At 41.2% G+C, this 18,959-nt stretch overlaps 1 protein-coding gene across 30 annotated transcripts in view; it reads left to right on the plus strand.

Annotated features, from left to right (window-relative positions):
* Nucleotides 1-18,959, plus strand: part of LOC106039565 (uncharacterized) — a 506,901-nt gene that overhangs the window by 387,817 nt on the left and 100,125 nt on the right. The window contains exon 1 of one of the 30 annotated variants that reach the window (XR_010834567.1): nt 4,168-5,800. The exons of the other annotated variants lie outside the window; for them this stretch is intronic. The gene's annotated coding sequence lies outside the window, so the exon portion shown is untranslated. Of the gene's footprint in view, nt 1-4,167; nt 5,801-18,959 lie in introns of those variants that run through there. 30 annotated transcript variants of the gene reach the window in all.

An 18,959-nucleotide genomic window follows, 5' to 3' on the forward strand; every position in this document is an offset into this window, starting at 1 on the left:
TCTGTCAGTATGCATCAAATGCTTCATACAGACACAAAGATACTGACCGGTAGGCTCTGGCACATGGGATTTTGTATTGGTGCAATTTATTCTGTACCCAGGGCCTCCGCTAATTATACTGGCTTTAGTATAAGCTATTTTCAGATGGTTTTGTACATGATTTGTAATGTATTGCATACATGAGCGTATGATTTGACTGAAATCTTTTCCAGATGTGTTTAATTTGTCTACTCAAAACTGAGTTTAGCTCAAGTCCCCTTGGCTCTGTGTTTGAGCAAGGAGTCTGGGTACTTGTCCTCTTTTCAAGGTATTTGGTAAAAGGATTCTTGAGGTTGTGCATTTCCAGTGCTGTGTTTCTAAAGGCAGCGTTGGTTAGATGTGGTGGTTTTCTGTTTGCTTTTAACCTGTGTGAGCAATTAAATTTCTGTGAGAAAATTTGTATGCTATGCTTCTCTTTGCCTTACAGTATAAGCAGTGCTGTTGATGGTATCTTTTGGCAGCATTATATCAAAAGGAGGGTTATAGATATTTTCATTAGGAATTGTCCTAGATATTTGCTGTAGGCTGTTGGTTTAGTATTTCCAGACATCCGTTTCAAAACCAAAAACAATTAAAAGTTGATCTTCTATGACTCAGCCCACGATGTTGAAATATCTTGGTAGTTTGAGAAAAAGGGAACTTAAAAAGGTTTCGGGTTGTCTTGAGCAAATCAGAGACATTCTGAAGAGCATTTATCTCCCACCAACTTTAATAAATATTTTGATCTAAACTACAGTTGATATAAATGGCAGCTCTTAAAAAAAAAAGGGGGGGGGGGGGAAGAGAGGTTGTATATACATATCTTCTTAAATCAGTCATGCAACCTTTTCCTTCTTCATTTAAAACAGTGTTTAACAAAAGTCAAAATATCACCAGCAGAGAAGTTTCAGAGGCTGACTGTAGGGCTATAGAGAATTTGCAAGCCTGGAATTACTCATTGGCTTGCAAGTCTGCCCAAGAACTCCTGAAGCTCAGATTCACATGTGGTTTTGTGCAGTGTAGTCCTCAAGGCTTCCATTTACTTCTGTGTATAGTACTACGTTGAGCTCCTTTATATGTTTGTTAACAGCAAATCCTATATGAGGCTGAAGCAGGACAGCCTTTGTACTAGCCTGCTGACCTGGACTAAATTTCAACAGAAAGGAAGCATTCTTCTTGTTACAGTGTGTTGTCTGTCTTTTTCTCTGCAAAATGTTCTCTGTTGACCTATTCTTTTGTAATTTAACACTAGAAATCCTTAAAGGTGATGGAGAGCAGGCAGTGGGTTTGTTACATCTCTCCATACCGTGGGGGTGCTCCCAGCGTCTGAGGGCTCGTGGCCTCCTGCTAGGGGTGCACGCATCTGCTCTGTGCACTGTTAGCCCTGCTCTGCACAGGGACCTGCTGACCCTGGCTGAGGCCATGCTGTGGAGACTTGGAATTACAAGCCACACACTTTTTCAGAGCAAATTAATAGCTTTTTTATGTATTGATTAAATAGCAGATAGAAATTCTGTCACAAAAACAACATATATAGCTTAAAGATGAGGTGGAAACTTGACAATGTTGCTTTAATGGTGCTAAAATGAATGTCTGGTAAATTAGAAGAAATAAATATACTTGTGGTTTTCTGTCTGTGGGGAAAATTAGTTTTCACTTGAAAACGTTGAAGTGCTAGCAAATGGGGAATATTAATTTATCCTCAATCATGCTTGCAGGCTTTTTATTCTCAGGTGTTTAGCACATGTGCTTGTTTAAGCTCCTTTGTGATTAAAATGCCAGTCCTGCTTGACCTGGTAATAATTATTAGTGAGAGTTGAGAGTATATCCAGCCAAACACCTCGTGGGTGTTCAAAATCAGTTAGAAGCAGATAGAACATTGGCTTGTAGAAGGTGTCTCTGGGTCCCTCCTTGGAACATATGTGGCTTCTCAGATGTGTACCCAGGGTGTGTGGGTCAGGGACGTTCCTTTTGGGATGGCCTAGACGTGGGCTGTAGATACCACACATTGAGGATGGTAAGGAGGTACCGGGAAGTTTCTCTGCCTTAATAATACCAGCAGAGATAAAGGTCAGCATCAGTTCACACCAGTTAAATAACAGAACTAAGCTGTGCTGGGCTTACTGTTCCCCCACAAGGGCGTTCTAAATGTGTATTATTATAGTGGTTCTCTTTTTGTCTTTGAGATCCAGTTGGCCTGCTGCCTTCCCTGCCCTATATACCTTTTCTAGCTGTAACTGAAGGAGAGTTAGTTAGAGATTGGTGATCCAGCTCAATGTAACTGACCTTTGAAAACACAGAGAAAGAAATCACCACGCATCTCCTGAACTTAAATTATCCTTTTCACCCTTTGAGTGATGTTCCTTGTTCATTACTACATAGCTGTACTACCAAGTATTTCTTTGGAGTGCACAGTGCTACGGCAATGTTTCATTTAATCCCAAAGTCAGCTTGCATGTTATCTTGGTCTCAAAATGGAATAGAAATTAATCAGTAGATTTCTTACAGGAGACTTCTCAGCTCCACTTAGTCTGGACCCATTGCTTAAAAGAAGAAAAAAGAAAGGATTTTTCAACAAAATCAGATAACTTATCCCAGTATTGCATTGATGAGGATGATAAATTGAGACCTGCAGAGGGGCACAAAGCAAGGTCTATGGAATAGCCATGTACAGTGACAGACTGAAGAAGCAGAACAGGGATCACAACCTGGGGACTGAGAGTTGGCCCCCTTGGCCAAGTTGCCAGCCAGTGTCCTTCCTTGAAAGGCTCTCATGGACATGGGGGCACCAAATCTGAGCCTGTCAGTGACCAGCAGGTCAGTGTTTCCTTTAACTCTCCCCAGCAGAACAAATGCTGTTCTTTTGGATATGGTTCCCTTAGGAGAAACCATATGGGACATGTAAGACATCAAAGGGCTTCACATCATCACTGAGGGATAGTTATTTGCCATGTCATATGGGCAGTGTGCTGTATGACATGCTGAACTGTAGCGTGGCAAGTTGCTATGACTTTGCAATAATTAAAATATAAACAAAAACACCAGTTCATTTATGTGGCATCATCTATCATACTAGAAAGCAAACATAGCCTAAAATATAGCCGATGTATTAAAAGAACGGTTTTAAACAGCAGCTGGTGGACTTCACATACATCTAAAAATTTTTCCTCTGGACTTGAATTTTTATGTATAGTAGAACAAAAGAGTCAGCACTTGGAAAACTGATGATAAAAGATTATTTTCCATTTAGAAGTGAATGCTATGTTTTAAAGGCAAGTGTGTGTGTGGAAAGTTGAAGTGGAGTCTGTGACAGACTGTATCTGAATTTGCATAAATTCACTTGCTTGAAGAACAGCTGGAGATGAGAGAATAATATTTACAGTGGTTGCAGTAGTTGCAAATAGACAACTTTCCTATCAAGTTACTTTACCATTGTCCCACAAGCAGTATTTATTTTTCAGAATTAGTCTTGATCGTGTTTTGGTTTTTTTTTTTTTGTTAAATCTCCTCTTCTGGTTTGAATGGCTGAGAATGCATTGCTTCGCTCTGTCATTTTGTATTCGTTGGAAGTCGTTTGTCCAATTGTAATATTTGATGCAGTTTGGATGATGTAACTGTTATTTGTTCCATGTTCATTGTATTTATAGTTGGAATTCTAGTCATTGAAGGACTCTCCAAAAAAAATACATTTTCTTGTGCTCTGTGCTCAGTCAGCATGCAGGATAGTTTGTTTTCAGATTGCCTATCCCTTTCAGTGTATGCTGACAGGAATATCCAAAGGCTAACTCTATATTTTAAAGTTAATTGAATGTAATGACATTTGCTCCTGCTAGAATTCTAAGGAGGAAAAAATATATATGTATTGTAAGTGAGGTCAGGGAATTTTTGGATAGCTTACACCAGCTATCCATGGTTTCGTTTGTGTACAATAAACTGCCCACAGAAATATATGTAGTTACAAGACTTTCTTTTTAAATCTCTTCTGTCTCGCTCATAACTAGCTAAACTAGGATTATTTTCTAATGATCTAAAAGAACTGTGTTCTTTGCAGTAAAATTAAAAGAAGAGCTGGAGCTCTAGGTGTACCTTCTCATTTCCCAAAAGCCCCAGGATAACAGCAGCTTTCAGGTGCTCCTGCCAGTAAGAGCCAGTGCTGATGTGACGACTTAAGGTGAGCAGCAATGTTATTTCACTTTCTGAATGACTGCTCCTAAGTCAGCAGTACTGCCTGAAGTGCTTCAGCAGAAATGACGGCAAGAGTAGCAAATCTCTAATCCAGAAAGTACTTTAAACACTCACAGCTAGAAATCATGAAGCTCAGGTCACGCCATTACCAATTTTGTCCAAAGCTAAGGGAAAGAAATAAATCTTGAAAGAAGCTGTTAAGGTTTAATTTTGAAAAAGGTCAGCTCTTCAACATTTTCTGGATTCCAGAAATACTTGTTCATTCAGTTGCAATGCTGTTGGCAGTTTAAAAGATGGGCTTGGACTTGTTGGGGAGGGGGGTAATCTATTAATCAGCACTTCATCTACAACTGCTTATCTTCTCTTTTCTGTAATTCCTCTTTTTAGTTGGACATTGGCATTGTCTGCGTACTTCATATCATCCATCAGCAGGAATGAGTGAAATACACAGCAATATATCAGTTTGACTAGGCTCAATAAAGTGAAGGAGAAGCAAAAAATTATAGCAATAATCTTAAATTCTTAATGACAGTAGAGTTAAATATATATCATTTTCTTTACTTATTACTGTAATGATAAAGCTCTGTGCTAGTACATAGTTCTAATATGACAGAAAGTATCTCATTCTGTAAGTAAAAATCCTATTTGTGTGTTTTTAGAAACTTGTGGGAGAAATGGTATCTGAGCTATTTAATGCTGAATACCAGAGTACATACATATCATGGAGAGTACTTCTTCCAAACTTTATATAATAAAAATTAACCAAACATTTGAAGGAATTAACTTCTCTCCAATTGTGTCTCTTTCCCTTGTGTTTGACAACAACAACGAAAAAGTTTTTTTTTACATTTTGAATGAAAGAGATTCAGCTGTTCCAGAGAATGAAAGGCACTCACTTTTGTCCTGATTAGAAGTCATTGCAGATGTTTCATTAAACTGTAGTATCCTCCTAGAGAAGGGATTAAAGTTTTATAGGAATGCAGGAAATGATCTTTGTTATTTGTGTGAAAGTTTGCCCAGCTTTGGCAGGCCTACCTGATGCATAAGAGTTAATAGAACTGGCGGTCAAATTCTCTGAGGATTCTGCACATGTCTAGCATGCACAAGCCCAGATCTGCAAGGACTGAGCTGAGCAATCCCAGCACATTTTCCCTGGGGCTCAGGGTTTGGATTAGACTGGACCTTAAAGAGAAAACAGATGTCCTTCATGTCCTTGCTGAAATATGAGTAAGTGAAGGCAGGGAAGATGGGAGTCAGGCAAGAGAAGGACAAAAGTAAGATGAAAAATGCAATCTGGTGTGGCTGAAGAAGACCAGGGTTGCCTGGACAGAAGACTCCAGTTTCCATCACAGCAGAAGGAAGAGCAGCCTCAGATCAACAGGGGTCACTGATGGAAGCAGGTAGCCATATGGGGCTCTGGAGAAAAGCAGTTGCAACAGTGTGGATCTGAGGAAGAGGGAGAGACAATGCTGGAAGACCCTGGGTAGGACAGAGGCTGAAGAGAGGAGCACAAGCCTCACCAAAAATGGGACAAAACAATTCCTGTGTTGGAGATTTCTCTGCTGTTAGAGATAATGGCTTCCCAGTAGGTTTACAGGTATTTTCTAAGTTTAAATCCTTTGCTTACTTTACACAGTTCTGTGCTGCGTATCCGACTCTGCTTACTGAGCTTTCAGAGGAATTTTAATGCAAGTCTCAATTACAGAATTTTAGAGGGAGTTGAAGGAACAGGTTCAGATTTATTTATTTTTCTTCCATTTCTTTTAACCTAAGACATTCATACACAAGTTATATCAAGGTTAAGGTTTTGAGACTTGATTTTGCAAGTTCAAAAGTGGTAGAATTACCTGTGCAATGATGGAAGGAGTTTTGCAGCATCAGCAGGGAGAAGACAGCAATGTTTTGGCAGCCCGTTTGCCAATTCTTGCAAGAAGACACTCAGAACACACACAACCTCAATCAGTGAGAAACTTTCCATGTTGAGATTAATTGATACAAAGAAAACTAAACCCTTTCTTGGTGTAAGGGATGTAATATGAGGTTACTGCTTTTAATGAAACTGTTCTGAGTGAGACTATACTGTGCAACTTCAGTGCATGTGTGGCTGTATTGTTTTCATTGCTTCTTCATCTCCTAATAGTCCCCAGAATTCTGGTCGTGTTTTAGATGAATAGTGGTTAACAAAACAATTTATGGATTTAATGGAGGCTCTTCTTTCACAAGAATATTGTATGGTTTTGGTAGCTCCAAAACTGCACATTCTGCAGTGGATTAACCTTACAATCAAAACTCTGATTTAAATTCTCCTTAACTTATGAGAACTTTTCCTTTTTGTGCCCTCTAAACTACTTTGGCTCTTTAGATGAATTGCTCTCATCAAGAATAAAAAGGGCATCTTTTTGAAGCATCAAATTCTTCTTGCTAAAATCCAGATTTATTACCTTTGTGTTATGAAGTTAATAAATGTTTTCCCTCTCTCCCTTCTGAGGCATTTGAGGATGTGATAGACTGAATGCTCAAATGTTTAGGACATTTACATATAATGAGGGGTCCTTAACAATTTCATCCTTAATTTAAGGGCTGACATATGACGTTTGGAAAAGACACCTTCTGAAGGTGGGGTTTTTGTTGTTGCTATTTGAAGAAATTCATTTGGGACTTTCAAATCTGTTCTCTCAGGCATTCAGTGTACAGTAAGATGTTCAGCTCCTTGCTTCAGGCTCCAAGTGGAGATAAAATGTAATGAATAATTTTTAAAGAACCAGTCTAAATATAATTATAGCAGGACGTGTTACTGAGATTGCAGCCTGGACTTGTAGTGTAGCTGCAGAGACGGTGTTCACCAGGGAAACCTTCCAGCAAATCTAAAAGAACAAATAGTAATCTAGCAGCCCAGACCACGTGTGGTGTGGGTGTGTACAAGATGGGTTGTAGAATCACTAAAAGCACAGATACGTGTTTCACAACCAATATTATTTCTCTGCGTTCCTGAAGATGCCTTAGGGAAAATTGGGAAATGCTCTTTTAATCTTTTAAGGTGTCTTCTGATGACAACTATCATTCCAGAAAAATATGATTTTTAATTATGAACTACAGTTATTCAACCTATAGAACACTATTCTTTATATATGCAAGCTACCCTCAAGCAGAGCTGATTATTGAGGTCCAATTATTTGCAGTGTATCCTGCATGTTCTAAGAATGAGAATTATTCAGTTACAAATGTATGAACATCTATATCAAATATAGCACAATCTATTTTTGAAGGATGTTGTAGAAATATAACATCTGAATTGATCAAAGAGGTATAATTTCAACCAAAGCAAATTTTGAAAATTCCTTTGATTTTCATAAGAACATATTTTTCCTCTCTGACTATTCTTTTGAAAGAACCCTTCCAAAGTACTTGTGATTTTGCCTGAAAGCTATAGTTCGCACTAATTTAGCTAAAAGGTATATAACAAAGATTCTTTTATCCAGCTGTGTGTGGTGATGGTGGATTGCAGGGAATATGATAGCCATTTGTCATGTAGTTCATAACTGCAGTAATAGTTCATAACTGCAGTAATCCTGGATCATTTCAGTCTTCTCTGTGGATTAAGTGATATCCCATTTTGTCAACTGAGATTGAGACAGAGCAGGAAATGTGTATTTTCATTTTTTTTTACTGGTATACTATTTCAGTTATTGTGGCTTAACTTCCCACCTCTCTCTGTCCATGCAGATAAACTCATTAGAAAACTTTGAAAGTACTTTAATTAAATTCAGGTCTCTTCTAGGACAATATGGTCACAGTATGATCAAGTGGAGTGTAGTGTGTAGTTTTGAACTTGTGCTCTCTCCCTGATTAGGATTTTACCTAAAGGTAAGGAAGAACAAGTGGACTGAAAGCTCTTGGAAACATTTTCCATAATTTCAGCCCAAGGCAAGACAAGCACTGCTGCAATTGAATAAGTGGCTGCTCTGTTTTTGTATTTGTCCAACTGCACCTGTGGCAAATCCAATCACTCTGTGTACTGAAGTACCCCAGAAATACAAAACCTTATGTGTTGGGCTTTGCTGTGGGGGTGTCTGTGTGAAGATTTACCTGATCCGGGCTCCTGTTTCTGGTTACCTAAGCTGTAAGACATGGACTTAAATGAATCAGCCAAGGTTACCTAACAATCCTATTGTGAAGCAAGTAATTTAAATTGATATCTCCAAAGTTAGTATCCTACAATTTGCCATTTATATCCTGATCAGAAGCTGTCTGTGCCCCCCTGAACTCAGTGGGAGCTGCTCTGAGTGTGACACCTTCCCGCATGGTGCCTCTCCCTGGGCAGCCTGTGGCCGCGTTGTCCTGCAGAGGAGCAGCGTGAGCTGGCCGCTGTGTGGCTTCCAGTGGGTCCTGCCCCAGGCACTGCCAGGCATTTACCTCATAGCGTCTGAGGTTGTGTGGGCTGAAGTCAGTAACTGGGGAGATACTTTTTTTTTTTTTTTCTTCCCCCTCTTGTTGGTTCCGCCTATCCTTTTCTACAAATGGAAAAGTACTGATCTATGTGGGAAAAATACACCGTGCATTGACAGAAGGTAGCTCTCCAATCTGCGGTTCTTTTTTTCTCTTTAATTTTGAATCCAGGTTCTGGTAACATAGTCTTATCTCTTATATAAAGAAAACTCATAATCTTACTACAGTGCCTGTGCCCAGTTCAGACCAATCTGTTTTTTTAAAGTGCTTTTCTTTCATTTCTGATGTTATTGTTAATGTACTTTTATCAAGCAAACTATAGGGCTAGTATCAGGATATTTCACAATAAGTATTCCTAATCTTCTCAGTAAAATTCACTCGGTGCATGCCTCTCCTCTGGCAAGTCAAACTTGCTTTCCTCTCCCAACTCTTGTCTTTTTAAATCACTGTTACCTTGATTCAGACCTGCATGGTCTTCAGTTGACACAAACAGGTTTATTAAGGTTTTTTATTCTCTATGTCTACCGTCTCATATTTGGTATTGTATGATATTTCTACTTTATTTACATTTGACCTTATTGATCAAAAAATCCTTTTGCATCCTTCATCTTCTAGTTTTTGGAGCTTGTTGCTCAAGTGATTTAAGCAGTCTAGGAGGTTTCTGGAGGTGGAGGGCAGTGGTGTGGAGGGTTTCTGGTGTGGAGGGCAGTTACCTGATGCAGCTGGTTAGGGAGCCTACCGGGGAGGTGCCCCACTGGACCTTCTGTTCACAAATAGAGAAGGTCTGGTGGGAGATGTGGTGGTCGGCAGCTGTCTTGGGCAGAGCGACCATGAAATGGTAGAGTTCTCTATTTTTGGCGAAGTCAGGAGGGGGACCAGTAAAACTGCTGTCTTAGACTTCTGGAGGGCAGACTTTGAGCTGTTCAGGACACTGGTTGGCAGAGTCCCTTGGGAGGCAGTTCTGAAGGGCAGAGGAGTCCACGAAGGCTGGGCACTCCTCAAAAAGGAAATCTTAATGGCTCAGGAGCGGTCTGTCCCCATGCGCCCAAAGATGAGCTGGCGTGGAAGATGACCGGCCTGGCTGAACAGAGTTGTGGCTAGAGCTTAGGAAAAAAAAAAAGAGGGTTTATGATCTTTGGAAAAGAGGGCGGGCCACTCAGAAGGATTATAAGGGTGTTGTAAGGATGTGTAGGGACAAAATTAGAAAGGCCAAACCTCATCTGGAGCTCAATCTGGCTACTGCTGTTAAAGACAACAGAAAATATTTTTATATTAACACGAAAAGGAGGACTAAGGAGAATCTCCATCCTTTACTGGATGCGGGGGGAAACTTAGTGATGAGAGATGAGGAAAAGGCTGAAGTGCTTAATGCCTTCTTTGCCTCAGTCTTTACTGGCAAGACCAGTTGTTCTCTGGATACCCAGTACCCTGAGCTGGTGGAAGGGGATGGGGAGCAGGATGTGGCCCTCACAATCCATGAGGAAATGGTTGGCAACCTGCTACAGCACTTAGATGTACACAAGTTGATGGGGCCAGATGGGATCCACCCGAGGGTACTGCGAGAACTGGCGGAAGAGCTGGCTAAGCCGCTTTTCATCATTTATCAGCAGTCCTGGCTACCAGGGGAGGTCCCAGTCAACTGGCGGCTAGCAAACATGATGCCCATCTACAAGAAGGGCCGGAAGGTTGACCTGGGGAACTATAGGCCTGTTTGACCTCAGTGCCAGGGAAGGTCATGGAGCAGGTTGAGTGTCATCATGTGGCACTTGCAGGGCAAGCAGTCGATGAGGCTCAGTCAGCATGGGTTTATGAAAGGCAGGTCCTGCTTGACGAACCTGATCTCCTTCTATGACAAAGTGACGTGCTTGGTGGATGAGGGAAAGGCTGTGGATGTGGTCTACCTTGACTTCAGTAAGGCTTTTGACACCATTTCACACAGCATTCTCCTCGAGAAACTGGCTGCTCTTCGCTTGGACTGGCGTACAGTTCGTTGGGCTAGAAACTGGCTGGGTAGCCGGGCCCAAAGAGATGTGGTGAATGGAGTTAAATCCAGTTGGAGGCCGGTCACTAGTGGAGTCCCCCAGGGCTCAGTACTGGGGCCAGTTCTCTTTAATGTCTTTATTGATGATCTGGCTGAGGGGATCGAGTGCACCCTCAGTAAGTTTGCAGACGACACCAAGTTAGGTGCGTGTGTCGACCTGCTTGAGGGTAGGAAGGCTCTGCAGGAGGATCTGAATAGGCTGGACCGATGGGCTGAGGTCAACTGTATGAAGTTCAACAAGGCCAAGTGCCGGGTCCTGCACCTGGGGCACAACAACCCCAAGCAGAGCTACAGGCTGGGAGATGAGTGGTTGGAAAGCTGCCTGGCAGAGAAGGACCTGGGAATACTGGTTGATAGCTGGCTGAATATGAGCCAGCAGTGTGCTCAGGTGGCCAAGAAGGCCAACAGCATCCTGGCTTGCATAAGAAACAGTGTGGTCAGCAGGGCTAGGGGAGTGATTGTCCCCCTGTACTCGGCTCTGGTGAGGCCGCACCTCGAGTACTGTGTTCAGTTTTGGGCCCCTCGCTACAAGAAGGACATGGAGGTGCTCGAGCGAGTCCAGAGAAGGGCGATGAAGCTGGTGAGGGGTTTGGAGAACAAGTCTTAGGAGGAGCAGCTGAGGGAGCTGGGGTTGTTTAGCCTGGAGAAGAGGAGGCTGAGGGGAGACCTTACCGCTCTCTACAGGTACCTTAAAGGAGGCTGTAGAGAGGTGGGGGTTGGTCTATTCTCCCACGTGCCTGGTGACAGGACGAAGGGGAATGGGCTAAAGTTGTGCCAGGGGAGGTTTAGGTTGGATATTAGGAAGAACTTCTTTACTGAAAGGGTTGTTAGGCATTGGAATGGGCTGCCCAGGGAAGTGGTTGAGTCACCATCCCTGGAGGTCTTTAAGAGACGTTTAGATGTAGCCCTTAGTGATATGGTTTAGTGGAGGACTTGTTAGTGTTAGGTCAGAGGTTGGACTAGGTGATCTTGGAGGTCTCTTCCAACCTAGGTGATTCTGTGATTTTACATGAGCATTAAAGTGTTAGCAACCAGAATCTCTTCTGTTCCAATACAGCTGTAGGGTATACCTCAAAATTCCCTTCTAAGGCAATTAATATTTCCTAAGTAATAAATATGTCTGCCAGTGTTATTCTAAGTGAGTCTTTCTTCTTCTGAAGGTATCCAGGACTCCAATATGCAGTTTTATACTTGTGTCTTAGAAGGCAATAGATAATAAAGAGTTTCAGTTGTATGACTTCCCCGTCCACATCAAGTATCTTTTAAGAAGCAACTGCTGTATAATATCTGAAATATTTACATAATCTGCAACATCTATACTTGGGTAAAATTGGCAGGAAGTGCTGATGTGCATACATGTGTTTACATAGATAGGTGTATGTCATCTTCTATGCTACAGTACAGAAAAGAAGAGTAAGACAGTCTCTCTTGAAAAACAGTGAAGACTTGTTTTTCAGTGTTGTAGTGTTGTTGTTTTCTTACGTGAATTATGCCATTGTGCCATCAAATCACAAAATATTATTTCCTTGCTATTATCCCCATGAGAGTTTCAACAAAATAATGTATGGGTCTGATACTTGTGTAACTCTGGGGCTATGTTGTACCTTCATGAGTTTAAAACTGTTTTTCTTAGCTCCAGCCCCACAGCTGTGTATGGGTGCACCCAGGAAATGTACTCAAGCATTCAGAGTCCTTGTAAAATACTCATCTTTTCCAAGAGCACAGGCTGGATGCCCCAGTGTAGTGCAGTTCCTACTTCCTTCTCTTGGAGTTCTGGTCTGAAGAGTGACACCACTTCCATGCCACACTGCTTTGTGGTCAGCATCAAGTGCAGCAAGGTGCAAGAGAGCAAGCACACGACGACGAGGCACGCTTCTGCTTCATGTCCTCTGCCTACCCCTGTCCTCTACTTCCACCCCTGGAGAGGCAAGCATGGCTTTTGGGGTCTCAGTAGTAAGTGTTCCTTTTCCCTATGCATGCCCTGACTGGACATTTGCCTACATATGAATGTGTTAGGCTAATAAAAACCTCTCTCGTACCCACTGGTGTGACAAGGGACCTGGAGAAATACATCTTCTGCTTAACATCTTGTGGTAATAACCTGTTTCCACCCTTTACAATTGCCATTTTAGGCATCAACAAACTCCACAGCACCTATTTGCATGTCATTAGAGATTCAGCAGTAGTTTGTGTTTCTTTTTATGCTTTGTCAGTGGTTATAAATTGGTACGGCTAACAAAACTCCCATAGATCAAGATGTCTTACCCTAAAAGAACCTAAAATTGCATATTCTTATGTGGCACGGAATTTCCAAGGGCTTTAAAAAGACTCTGCAAATTAATGAGCCTCGTTTAGTATGTAAGCAGTTATGTGAAAATATACTGCACTTTATAAGCTCCTACAATGGTGGAATGGGAGGTGTTATGATTGCTGTCTATAAAAGGACCTAATAAAAGGTAGAAATCTCATTTGAGCTAGAAGGCAACATTGACACCAGAACTAGGATAAACTGTCCATGAATAAAATTAATTTGGTAATGAGAAGGTTGCTACTCAGTAGAACAGTGAAGTTCTAGAACAACTTTCTAACTTGAGTACGAGGGACAAGAAACCAAATTACTTCTAAGATGGATCTTGCTAATTCATGAAGAGTTTACATTATGTGGTTGCCTGTTATAGCAGGGAATTGCATTTGATGACCCAGAATGTCCCTTCTAGTCTTATTTCCTATGAATGTATAATCATTAGGAAAATAAATAAAGCTTCTGGTGTGCTTCACTGGGTGCAAAATCATTTCCATAATAACCCTAGGAAACTAACTGGAAATAATTAATAGATCTGCTAGTTATAATCTGAAGAGACAGCTGAAGTGAACAAAGGAACAATGTGGACAGTCTTTTGCTCTGCGGATTTAGGTGACAAAAAATGTATATGATTTACTTTCTTGAAAGGCTAATTGTTGTTAAAGCAAAAAACTTGCATCACAATTATAATAGAACTTCTTGTATGGCACCGTGTATTTCCTCTTCTTCTGTACTGTATCTCTGTGCATTTTTAGCTACCCATTCCATGTTTCCGCTCTGTGTTTAAGTGACTAAAACGAATGACAATAGCAATTGCTGGTATTTAGTGAATATCCAGAATTGACTTATCCAAGATTTCTTTTTCTTCTAAGAAAGCATGCAATACTTTGCTGTTGTAGTCGTCAGTGGTTCCCAAGTGACCTTCTGGTCTTCAGCTCACATCTTTCAGATGGTTGCCTGACTTGTGCTTCTGCTGATGGAATATATTGTCCTGAGGTTACTGAGGTTGCTGACTGTATTTTTGAGCAAATCAGAAAAAACAAAGCAACATTTGGAAATCCAAATATGCTGTGTAAACCATTATCAAAATATTAACAATAAATCCCAGGACTCTATGCTGCGCTACAAATCCTGCAATTCAACATGTCAAAAAGGGACTATTATGCTTCCAACCTGGGATAAAATAATCACAAGAAAATAGGTGGATCTGTCAAGTTGTTAAAAGATAATACTGAAATACGCAGCAATCTGCACAGCACTAAGGCTCTCAAAGATGGTAAATATTAGTCTAGAAAATGGGAAAGTAGACAATTTTTTACATTAGTGTTTGTGAAAATAACTTGTATTTGACTTTGTATTTTAATATTTGTATCTTTAACCCACACTGGAAGGTTAGTGCCAAAATTATGCAGAAGAAGCTATTATGTTTTTTTCTTTAAAAACAAACAACAAAAACTGTTGCATGACCTTCTAGAACAGAAGTACAAAGAAAATGGTTTGTATTTAAAAAGAAAAGAAATTACTCGGGCAAATCCAGTTTTAGTTCAAAAAAATCTTTAAGGTCCATTTACAATACAAAATCCTAATGACTCTTGAGACCCGAAGAGAAGGAACAAAGTTTCATCCTCTTCCCACAAAGTCACCTTCTCCATTATTAATCGCTATAAATCTTTCCAGCATGCTTAGTGACCTAATAGATGAATAAAGTACACTGACTTGCAATGGCAAAAGGATTACTGGTCACACCAGATTTGGATGATTCCGCACTCAAACTGTGTACAGGTTGCAAGCACAAAGCCTTCATTTTTGATTTTCTAGTATTATGACGGAATCCACTTGAAAAACAATGTCACTGCTTTTGGGACTGCCAATAATTGACCAGTCTCACAAATGCAAAGGAACAGTGATGAGGCAGTATCATTATTACTTGGTGCCTATTAGAAGAGCATTCTGTTTATACTAGAGTGGAAGAAGAACTTGTCAATCTACTACAGGTGTTCACAGTTGTCACCATTAGACATGACTGAGGAAGAAATTCATTGTCCTCTTTAACTTCTCAAATATCATTAAGAAGTGATACACTTAGCAATTAGCAATACTGCACTTTACAGTCATTGTTAAGTGCAGAAGAATGCAACTCTGTAAGATATGGTGTAGGCATTGCTTGTTGTGCTTCCTAGAGTTAAGGTTACCTTCTATGTCCATTTTGTAAGATTTGTTTCTGCTGAGTTGAGCTTTGTCAAGCTGAAATGTGCTTGGCTACTGCTACGGGATGTATTTGAGACTTTGTCAGCAGAAATAATGAAGCGTTTTTCTTGGAAGGAGACTAGATTTTTAATTGTTGGCTGAAAAACTCTTGCACTTTCATATTTCAGACCAGGCAATTTGTCTAGAGGGTTGCTCTGTTGCCGGGGATAGTAATCTTGTTCTTGTAAGAATCCAGCTGAATTTAGTCATATTACTGACTTAGACTTTATTTACACATGCTTCACTGGAGGCTGCGTGGGCTTCAAAGTGAGATGTCACTCTTCCTGGACATGCCCTAGCTCTGGGAGATGTGCAGAGCAGCAGCTGCTTTGTGGTGACAGTACCAGGCATCCTGCCTTAGAGAGAGCAAGTGAACCCTCCTCTGCTTTATTTAGTGTTTCTGCTGGGGCACTGATAGACCCCAAAGAAGCACAGCAGAGCCTGAAGCTTAAGGCAGGTGCTTTGGCTTGGCAAAGGACATTAGAAACTAAAAGAAAGTCAGGTGAGGAGAGGAGTGACATGCAATTGCTGGAAGAAGACTGTAAGGAAGGGAGCATGTATGGGACTCAGCAAGCAAGTTTCATATGGACTGGTGTGGGCACTGGATCCTTGGGACAGCAGTAACAGAGATCAGAGGAGTATTTAGGGTTGCTGCCTGTGAGCATTGGCCATGAGGTGACATTCCTGGAGTAGATAATGTGCTCACATAATTAGTGTGTCAAGATGCATCTCTTCAAAGGAGAAGAATTAAGCTTGACTTGGCTTTGCAGCCTTGATGATCTTTTACTACAGTGGGTTTTGTGCAAGAGAGATGGGCAGGCTTAGTCTCAGCTGGATTTCTGGGTGGCTGAGAGCAGACAGCCTAAATAAAGCTCTTCCATCTCCCGTACTCCAGGGTGCACTGTTCTCCAGCAGCACCTGTAGTGATCCCCCAGTCAGCACAGTTTGTCCTCATGCACACTCCCAGCAGCAGTGCGATCCAAGCCATGTCCCTCTTTTTTTTTAAACTATGTTCTACATGGGAAATGTGGCTGTAATACCAACACCTGATTTTTTTTGTGTATTTGTAGAAAACAGCTCTGCTAGTGGATGGCATTCCTAATCTCTAGCAGACGTCCACCTGTGTACCCTCTACATATGCTGCTGACAGCTTAACAACTGATACAGTCCAGAGATAATTAAACATTGTCTTGAATAGGCTCTGGTATGTTATCAGTAATTGAACTATCATAATATATTTGCTTATATTTACTGCTGTGTGCTAAGCCAGGTGCATTTCACCATTTTGGTCCTTTTCATGAAGCTTTTTTCATATATTGCACCTTCATCTGTAAGCAGCGGTATTAAGTAACAGCCCTACATGCTTCCCATTCTTCTTTGCCGTAAGAACGAGCTATATGCAAAAAATGCACGTCTGCTCTTAAAACAAGTGGGAGCAATTTTAGAGATATTCTGCAGTCATCTATTAGAAAGAATCTGTCCAGGATATTTTTCATAATTCCTTTTAGTTTTCTTCACTAATATTTATTTTTTGCTTCCCTTGAATACCCAGTATGTTTTCTTTCTCTAGCTCTTTTCACTACCATCCTATATGTAGTTCGATACTGTTACAGGGTTGTATGATCCTGCAGGGTTTCCTGAAACAGTTCTACAAAAAAAAAGTTATGGATTTAGTTTTGTCAGAACTATGCAGATGTTATGCATTGATACGTTTTAGAAGCCTGGGTAAGATTCTTCAAAGACAGCTTTTCCGGGGGAAAAAAGGGAAAAGGTGAAGGCACCATTGCTTTTTTGAAACCTGTAGCTCTGTCTCGGTCTGATGAAGGTAAAGGACTGTACCTCTGGATATGCCTGGATGGCAGTTAGTGTGGAGCTAAGGGCAGCGAGAGTACCAGCAGCCAGCCTCTGTTACCTGGCCTTGGGAACGTGGACCTCACTAGTGCCTTGGGCCTTCCAGGGGTCATTTGGCAGACTCCCTAGCACTAAAACACAGGACCAGAAGTTCTGTGTTTTAAGTTCAAACAGCACACCAATAACTAGGTGGGGAGAATAATTTTAATTTGCTTGTTCTAGCACTGTGGTCCTGCATATAATGGCTGTGGTTGTCTTATACTAACTGCTCCTCTCCAAGTGAGACTTGTGCCTTTCTGGGCTCTGGGCTATCAAGACGTGGTCTGGTCTCGTGATATGGGAGCACGTGCAATAAATCAGTGCCTTTGAGGAGGGAAATAAATGGCAACCAAAGGGGTAAATAAAGCCTGCGTGACAGAGATCTAGATATATTACAGATACATAGTACCACCTAAAGCCCTTCCTCCCCTTCCCCCTTTCTGCCTGAAGTGGCACAACCCAGATCTGCTGGTTCTTTGCCCAGTCCACAAGACAGCAGTGTCCAACATTCATTATTCACTATAAATTGAAAAGATATTCTAATTAGACAGCACTGTAATCCCCTGCTGCTTTGGATCAGATCTCTTCCAGTGTAAACAAAGCCCCATCAGACTTGAAGTGGGTCAGATGAAGGGGTGATGTGGCACATGATAGCCTAATCCAGTGGAATTGGATCTAAAATAGCCCCTCTCAGTGGGAGAAGGGGACTCTGGGCTGCATCCTACTCTTAGAAAACATCATTTTATTGGAAAAGTAGAAAAATTCAGTGTTTGCCAATGCCACATTTGGGGGGGGGGGGGGGGGGGGGGTGCATTTTGGAGGTGCTGCACTTAGACAAGGGACCTCATGCCTTTTGTGTGCTTTGCCTATTAGTGCTGCACAAAAATTTGAGTGAAATACACTTTCAAAAGACCATTTACAGAGCAATGAAATGAAACCATTCTAATCTAATTGTATGTAAAAGCGTATAAATTTGGCAGTGACACATGGGTGTATAATGGTACAGCTTATGTATTGCATTAACGATGTATAAAACTTGTCTCAAGAATACGGCTATACAGTGACTTTAATTCCAGAAATTCATCAGAACAGCATATCTATGAAGGTGTTTTCTTTCCACGGTGTTTGGAAGACATCTGTTAAATGTTAGCAGCAGCTGGCATACAGTTGGGAGAATCTCTGTAAGGACTGAGAGGGGTGAGTTTGCCCCTCTTGGACTTGGTGTCATTGAACTATTAACTGTTATGATTTAATTTCTCTGTCAAATGTCACACTCCAGGCTGAAGGGATCCTATCAGCTGTGGGACTGTTCTGTGTCACTTTTTCTATCCCTTTGCATCTGGTTTGGAAAGGATTTGCAGGGGCCATTGGAACAGGGTAGATAGTGCATGGATGCAGGCAAATGTGGATGCAAACAGGAGCCCAGAGTACTGAAGGAACAGACAAAAGTTCCTCTTCTGGGGAAGAGAGGCAGGGAGATCTTGAAGATCTCTTTATATATCTCGAGACTTTTTTTTTTTTAAGCTCACCTCTGTATCCACAGATCTGTTTCCACAGTCCCATACGTATGTGAAACAGTGAACAAGGTAATACGTAGCTCGGTGGGGAGCTGCGCTTGTAAATAACTGGAGTCTGAGGCTGATGGAAAGTAAAAATGCATGCTTTGAAGAGCTATGCCTACAGAGTTAAACTGAGCATATGAGGCTCTTACTTAGGATTAGTAGTGGCCAGATAAGCAGACCAGTAAGAAAAACTTACCAGAGTTACAAGAAGCTTGAAAATAAATAAATATTGCATCTTGTATGAACAGTTTTGAGTTTGTCCCTGAAA

This window comes from Anser cygnoides, chromosome 12, assembly GCF_040182565.1.
Source record: "Anser cygnoides isolate HZ-2024a breed goose chromosome 12, Taihu_goose_T2T_genome, whole genome shotgun sequence".
NCBI lineage: Eukaryota > Metazoa > Chordata > Aves > Anseriformes > Anatidae > Anser > Anser cygnoides.